At 38.1% G+C, this 6,736-nt stretch overlaps 1 long non-coding RNA gene and 1 other non-coding gene across 2 annotated transcripts; one reads left to right on the top strand and one right to left on the bottom strand.

Moving 5' to 3' along the window:
• Positions 1-401: 401 nt before the first annotated feature.
• On the bottom strand, positions 402-489 carry TRNAM-CAU (transfer RNA methionine (anticodon CAU)). Its single transcript is given in 2 exon segments — positions 402-437; positions 452-489. It is a non-coding gene; the product is annotated as a tRNA-Met (tRNA).
• A 553-nt stretch (positions 490-1,042) lies between these two features.
• LOC148784547 (uncharacterized) lies at positions 1,043-2,713 on the top strand. Its single transcript, XR_016063569.1, has 2 exons — positions 1,043-2,114; positions 2,450-2,713. It is a non-coding gene; the product is annotated as an uncharacterized LOC148784547 (long non-coding RNA).
• Positions 2,714-6,736: the final 4,023 nt, after the last annotated feature.

The raw sequence follows: 6,736 nt of genomic DNA, 5'->3' as shown, positions 1-6,736 counted from the left end.
GTTGTGGCCGCTTCTAATTGATACTTTGTGCAATTAGAGTGTTGATGCGGCTTGCAATTCAATCGATGTCTCATTGCGAGAGGTATCGTCCGTTTTGATTTTGTATAAGTCTCATATATCTGTTCTAAAAAGATGCCTTGCTAGATAAATGAGACTTTGGAGCTTATGAGCTACTCTGGCTCCTCGTCTGCAACCAAGGTGAAACACTTGCCTACATCTTCAGTCCACCAAACAAAGGGCTTGGATAGAATGCTTTGTCTACATCAGCTTGAGAGGGACATTTGAATGTGGGACGATTTTCCTAAATCAAATACTTTTGTAACATTAAAAGAAACATAAATAATAAAATAATATATTTAAAAATTGGAGGGAGACAGAATAAAGTTTAAAAAGGAAAAAGATGGGGTGAGAGAGGCTCGAACTCTCGACCTCAGGATAACTCAGGCACAGCTATGAGACCTACGCGCTAGCCAACTGCGCCACCACCCCATGTTTGAACATACCTAAATGGAATATATTAAACTAATTATACTACTGCGGAATATACAGAAACCTAATATACAAGAAGGATTTATTCATAACGGCATGCTTGGCACTAAGGCAACATGATTTTAGAAAACGTATTTTTCACTTTAAGTGAAACATATTTCTAATTTAATCTGAAGTTATTTTGGGCCAGGTTTGGATGAACCAGACCCCGTCTTAATTGTTTTTATGTCCCGTTCGTTCTATTCTGATTGGGGTGTAAACAAATCAAACTCGACCTTTCCTCGATTCCTATATGATGAGCTCAAGATAAATTTAGCTCCAGCTGAGACGAGCTCGAGCTGATTTATTATTATTATTATTATTATTATTATTATTATTATTATTATAATGTATATTATGCTATAAATATACCAAAATATGAAATTTTAATTTATTGTTAGTAGTGTGGCACCTTAGTAGGTGTCCAGCTGCCAAGTTAGTTGTAAATTAGTTACAACCTTCTCGCTCATATCCTCTATTTAACACAGATCTCTCTCATTTTTCGTTTGTGAGAGAAACATCAATGCAGAAATACTTTTTATTCTTGTTAACTCTACAATGGAGATGTCTTGTCGGAATTCCCAGCATGGTATCAGAGCCTTCTCTTGAAGGTCTCTAATCCTACTTCTGTTGGATATACTTTGTTCGTTCTGATTGTATCAATAATTGCAATTGCAACTAAAGCTGAGGTACAAACTACTGTAAACGATAGTGCGAATGATGTCTACATTCAACAGGGACTAGAGCGTACAGTATGGATCGAAGACTTTGCAGCTTCAAAGCTTTGATCATCTAGGTATGATACATGTTTCCTCACCTCTTGATGACAAAACTTTTCTTGCTTGGAGTAGATCTGTTCGATGTGTGCTTGGTGCGAACTTGAAGTTGGGTTTTATTATTGTTACATGTACAAGACCTACTAGAGATCCTGATTTGGTAGAGCAATGGACACGAGTGAATGGTTGTTCTACCAAATCATATGGTCGCGTCATGGTTGTTCAATGTCATGACTAAAAACTTACCAAATGCCTTCATTTATGCTAAATCTGCGAGAACGTTATGGATCAATTTGAATGAATGATATGCTGAAGGTAATGGACCACTATTATACCTACTAGAACTATTGATTGCTTCTATTACTCAGGGAGATCTAACTATTGGGGATTATTTCACAAAAATCCAATACTTTGGGATGAACTAGTGCCAGTTGAGATCATTCCCAGAGTGTACCTGTGGTTATGCATGCACCTGTGGTCTTGCAAAATTCATAACAAATATAATTTAGCAGAGACAACTTATGCAGTTCCTAATGGCCGGGCTGAATAAATGTGGTCTCAAGTGTGAGAATTGTGATAAACCTCAACATGATAGGAGAACATGCTTCAAGTTGCACGAGGGCGCCAGAGTGGTATAAGGAGCTAATATATCAACGAAAGAAAATTGGTTCCGGCAACAAGGCATTTGTTGTACAAAGGACAGAGGTTAAGAATCAGAAGGATGACAGAGCCTTAGTTTCTAATGTTGTGATGGAGCTTATGAGGTGCTACAAAGGATACCAAATGATGCTATTCAAGTGAACTATGCAGGTAAGTATGCAGGTATGAACTCTACATTCTCCAGAATAAGTATTTAGGTAAAGACATCTGGATAATAGACTCTAGAGGAATGAGTTATATGCGCGCAGAAGTGCTAAATCCTTTCACGCCCTAAACACCTACTGCAAAGCTACTTCTACATTGCTACCTGGTGGTACCACCAAACAACTCAGACAATCTGGCCCTGTCAACTTGTTTGGAAAATTAAGCTTGAAATACACTCTTTATGTTCTTACTTTCCACGCTAATTTGATCTCTATTAGTAAAACATCTGCAACATCTAACATTCACTTTATTTTTTTTTTCCATCTCATTGCATATTATAGGACCAATTGACTAAAGGCATTGTAGCAAGAGCAAAGAAGTCAAAGCATCTTTACATATTGGACAAAGATTCCTTCAGGCCAACTTTTATTGGTCGCTTTCTATCCTCTAATTCTAAATTTGTTTCTCAAGTTGTAGAACCAAATTTTCTGTTGTGGCATAAGAGAACGGGTCATCTGTCTCATAAAGTGCTTGAACATGTGCCTATTAGAAACTCTGGAATAAAATGTAAAGAAGTATGCACTATCTGTTCACTTGCTAAACAACATCGTCTACCCTTTCCACAAAGCAATTTCTCCTGTGTTAAACCTTGCGATTTCATTTATTTAGACATTTGGAGGTCTTATCATCAATCCTCATTGTCTTGTCACTTGGACTTATTTGATGAGGCATAAGAGTCAAACACCTACGTTTTCAAAGATCTTTCTTGAGAGTGTAAAAAATTAGTTCAATTGTTTAGTTAAGAAAGTTCGTACTGACAAGGTCAGAGTTCTTGTGGAATTACTGGCACATTATTTAACTCGTCGGAATTTAACCATAAAAAATATTCTCCATATACTCCTCAAAAAAATGGGTTACTGGAGAGGCTCTTAAAAAAAGCTAAATCCGTGATATTTCGAGCTCATTATATTCTACAAAATTCTGGGGTGAGGCCTTACTTCCTACCACCTATCTGTTGAATCTATATCCTTGGGTATTGTCTTTATCAGAAAGGTTTTAAGATCTATGAATTAGATACTAGACACATCCTTGTCTCACGATATGTTTTGCATGAGAATTTCCTCCCTTTTCAGTCTACTACCAATCCATCAAGCTCCACTCATACACCATTACCTATTATTCCTGTTACATTGGAAAGCTATGATCCCTACATCGATTCAACCAGCAGTGACTATGGACCACTCATTGACAGATTCCCGCACTCATTGACTATTTTTCGACCAAGCTATGATCCCTACATCGATTCAACCAGCCGTCATAGATGAGGGTGTTTGGCAATGGCCTCCTTTCACTGATTTTGAATGCCTAGAGATCTTACACACATTGCCCACATCCATGGAGGCGAGGATTGTATCATTTGGCGATTTCAAAGCGGGAAACCTTCGACACAGGCCCTTATCCGATTATTTGATCCACCAAGGTCGAAAGTAGGATGGGCTTCACTGCTTTCGGGCTCCTGTAAGATCCCACGTCACACGTTTATCTTATGGATGGCAATTTTGGGCAAACTGCCAACAATTTCTCACCTAGGCGATTGTGTTTTGTGTGATGTGGGTGCGACGGAGACCCACAGTCACCTTTTCTTTCAATGCCAATTTAGCAGATGATGTCTTTCTGAGGTTCGCAGATTGGTGCATTTTTCATGGCCCAACAGAGATTGGACGACTGATATCGAATGGGCATCACGAAAATGGAGGGGAAAACACATTGTTAATCTTGCTTACCGAGCTTTACTAGCCTCATGTGTTTATCACATCTGGAGAGCAAGGAACTTGAGGAGATTTGAGCATGAAGAGAGGACTCCCGCCACGTTGGCCATCTTGATTGTGGAAGATGTCAAACAAGCATCCTTAGTATTAACCTAGCCACGTCTGTTAGTACATGTGCCTTATTTAGATTATGGCGTATCCCTTGGCCTGTCGAGGGAGAAACCAACTAAAAAACTTTTTTGTACTATTATGTGTTCTTTTTTATTAATGAAAATTACGTTTACCCAAAAAAAAAGAGTCTTCCTCATGGATTTAGAACAAAAATCAATGAATTAGATTTTATATTTTATTATTGTTGGCTTATGAACAAGGTATTGGAACCATAACCCATCCACTTATATTAACCTGGTAGGCCTAAAAATAAGCTCAATCCAGCAGGATGACTCAACAGATAACAAAGATGATATATCATTCGTACTTCTGACATCATGAGACAGATCATATCCAAAGATCTCCTACGAACTCCTCATGGATTGATAAAAGCATACCTGGTAGCAATAAGTAAAACGGGATCCTCGGAATTCAATTTGATTAGCATGGCTCATTCAAACAGTCATAACTTCTCCAAGATAAGTTCAAATCGTAATTCATTTTTTTTATTTACTTAACTTGCATAGCTTTCTAATGGTATATAACAAGTTGCAACCACTTTCGAGATTCACTCTCCATTGGCCTATAAATAGAGACTACTGTGCAACCATAATGGTAACTAACATCATTTCCTTTCACTCTAATTTTCTCTCAATTTTCAACAAGTTTCTTGCACCTTTTTGTACTCCATACACACACTTGAACTTATATTTCAACATTTTATTAATTGAATTCGATTATTTCACCGTTTTTCTAATGTTATTTTAAGTTTTCCAATTATTTTATTAGTAAACAATTACTGAAGCGCTAATCCTGTTTTACATTTTAATCTTTATTTGACCTTAGGATTTCATTGAAAAACCCTTCGACTATTGAGGTGTTCTTGGACCCTGGTGTGTATTATTGGTGTCGACTATTGAAAATTTGATAAAGACGTGAGAAATGACCAACTCAAACCACAAGGTAATAATGGTTCTTTTTAGGGAAACACTCTTCCTCGCTGCAGTAAGTTCTGCAATTCCACCTTCAGAATAGTTACCGGGGGACCTCAATCCCCCTGCTCCCACTCTTGACCCTACAGCCCTACATGCTATTGCCAACCTATTGTTCTATGAGCAGCTCCACCAGTTCATTATGAAGACCATCAACTAACCATCCACAGCCCCTTTGCCAGTGGAGCAAAAAAATCTTCCCAACAGGAAAAACTCGGCACTCAAATAGATTAAAGAACTGATGGGCCGACTTTTGTTGTACTCCAGTAGGACGGACTTACACTAGTTGATCCCCCCAGCAAGGAAGGGGTCAACTACGAATGTTGTTCACATAAGAAGTAAGTGGCGGAACTCAGCCAACAAGTAAAGAAAGAGGTCCACCTACTAGAGCGCAGTATTCCATTCAACGCAAACATCATGGCAAAAGAGCTCTCTGTTCACTTCATGGCGCCTTCACACCTACCTGCTTACAATAGCACCACGGACCTTGCTAAGCACATTTATGAGTGAAAGGAACAGGATGACCCCGAAAATTAGAGAAAGTAGCGTAAGTGAAAAATAAATCAAATTTAAAATCGAATAAGGGGGTGTTCCCCTTGATTTTTCCTGGTGTTTGGTACTTGAAACATACACAAAACCGTTTATGCGGTTATGGCTAGAAACCAAAAGGAGGTGCATGCAACATAAAATCCGATTTATATCTTTTCGATTACCTTTTAAATGACGACGTGCATTGTTCATTTTTCAACATAGATTCCCTCTCCGTTCATGTAGGGATCAACATAGATTCCCTCTATGTTCTTCCACGCCACACATCGGAAGAGAAATCACAAATCCACTGCTAGATGGATGGTGATCTTGCAACGAAAATTATTTTTGTCGGAAGAAACTAATCTGAATTCAACTATCAAATTAGTGAATCAGATTATCTTGGTTCTCTCTTTAAACTAGTGGAAGAAGAACTCAACGGAGAGTTGTTGTGAGGGAGAGAAAATCGAGAGTTGAGAGAGAGAGAAACACAATGGCAAATGGTTACACTTAATGACTTGGGTCGATCTTGAGGAAACCTATTCGTCCTTAGTCATGGCCAAATCCATTCGGATAGCGCTTGTCATAGTTGCATGGTATGACTATGAAATATGACAGATGGATGAGAAAACAGTTTTTCTTAAAGAGTTTGTTAAGGAAGAGATCTATATAGATCGGCCAAAGGGTTTCACATTTGTTCGAAAAGAGCAGAAGGTCTGTCATCTCCAAAGGTCTATATATGGTCTCAATAAACTTTTCGAAGCTAGAATATCTGCTTTTTTTATGAAGCCATACAGAGTTATGATTTCATCAAGAAGAATTTGACCCTTATGCATACAAGAATGTCAGTGGGACCTTAATTGCATTCCTCGTGCTTTAAGTGGATGATATCTTGCTCACTAGGAATGATGTCAAGATGTTATGTGATACTAAAGCATGGCTGTCCACACAATTCTCCATGAAGAATTTGGTGAACCTTCCTACATCCTAGACATCAAGATTATCCGGGATAGATCTAAAAGGATGTTAGGAATGACCCAAACCTTGTATGTTTCAAATGAAAATATTTAAATGAGGATTCATTCCTATGAGGCATGGGATTAAGCTATCCAAGAAGCAGTCTCCTAAAACTGATTGGGAGCTTAGAAAAATATTTGATATGTCCTATGCCAACATACAGTATTTATGC

This window comes from Sesamum indicum, linkage group LG13 (genome assembly GCF_026168435.1).
Source record: "Sesamum indicum cultivar Baizhima isolate 11 linkage group LG13, ASM2616843v1, whole genome shotgun sequence".
In the NCBI taxonomy this organism is placed as follows: Eukaryota; Viridiplantae; Streptophyta; class Magnoliopsida; order Lamiales; family Pedaliaceae; genus Sesamum; species Sesamum indicum.
The sequence above is the reverse complement of the archived record's forward strand: the minus strand, read 5'-3'. Positions and strand labels throughout refer to the sequence as shown.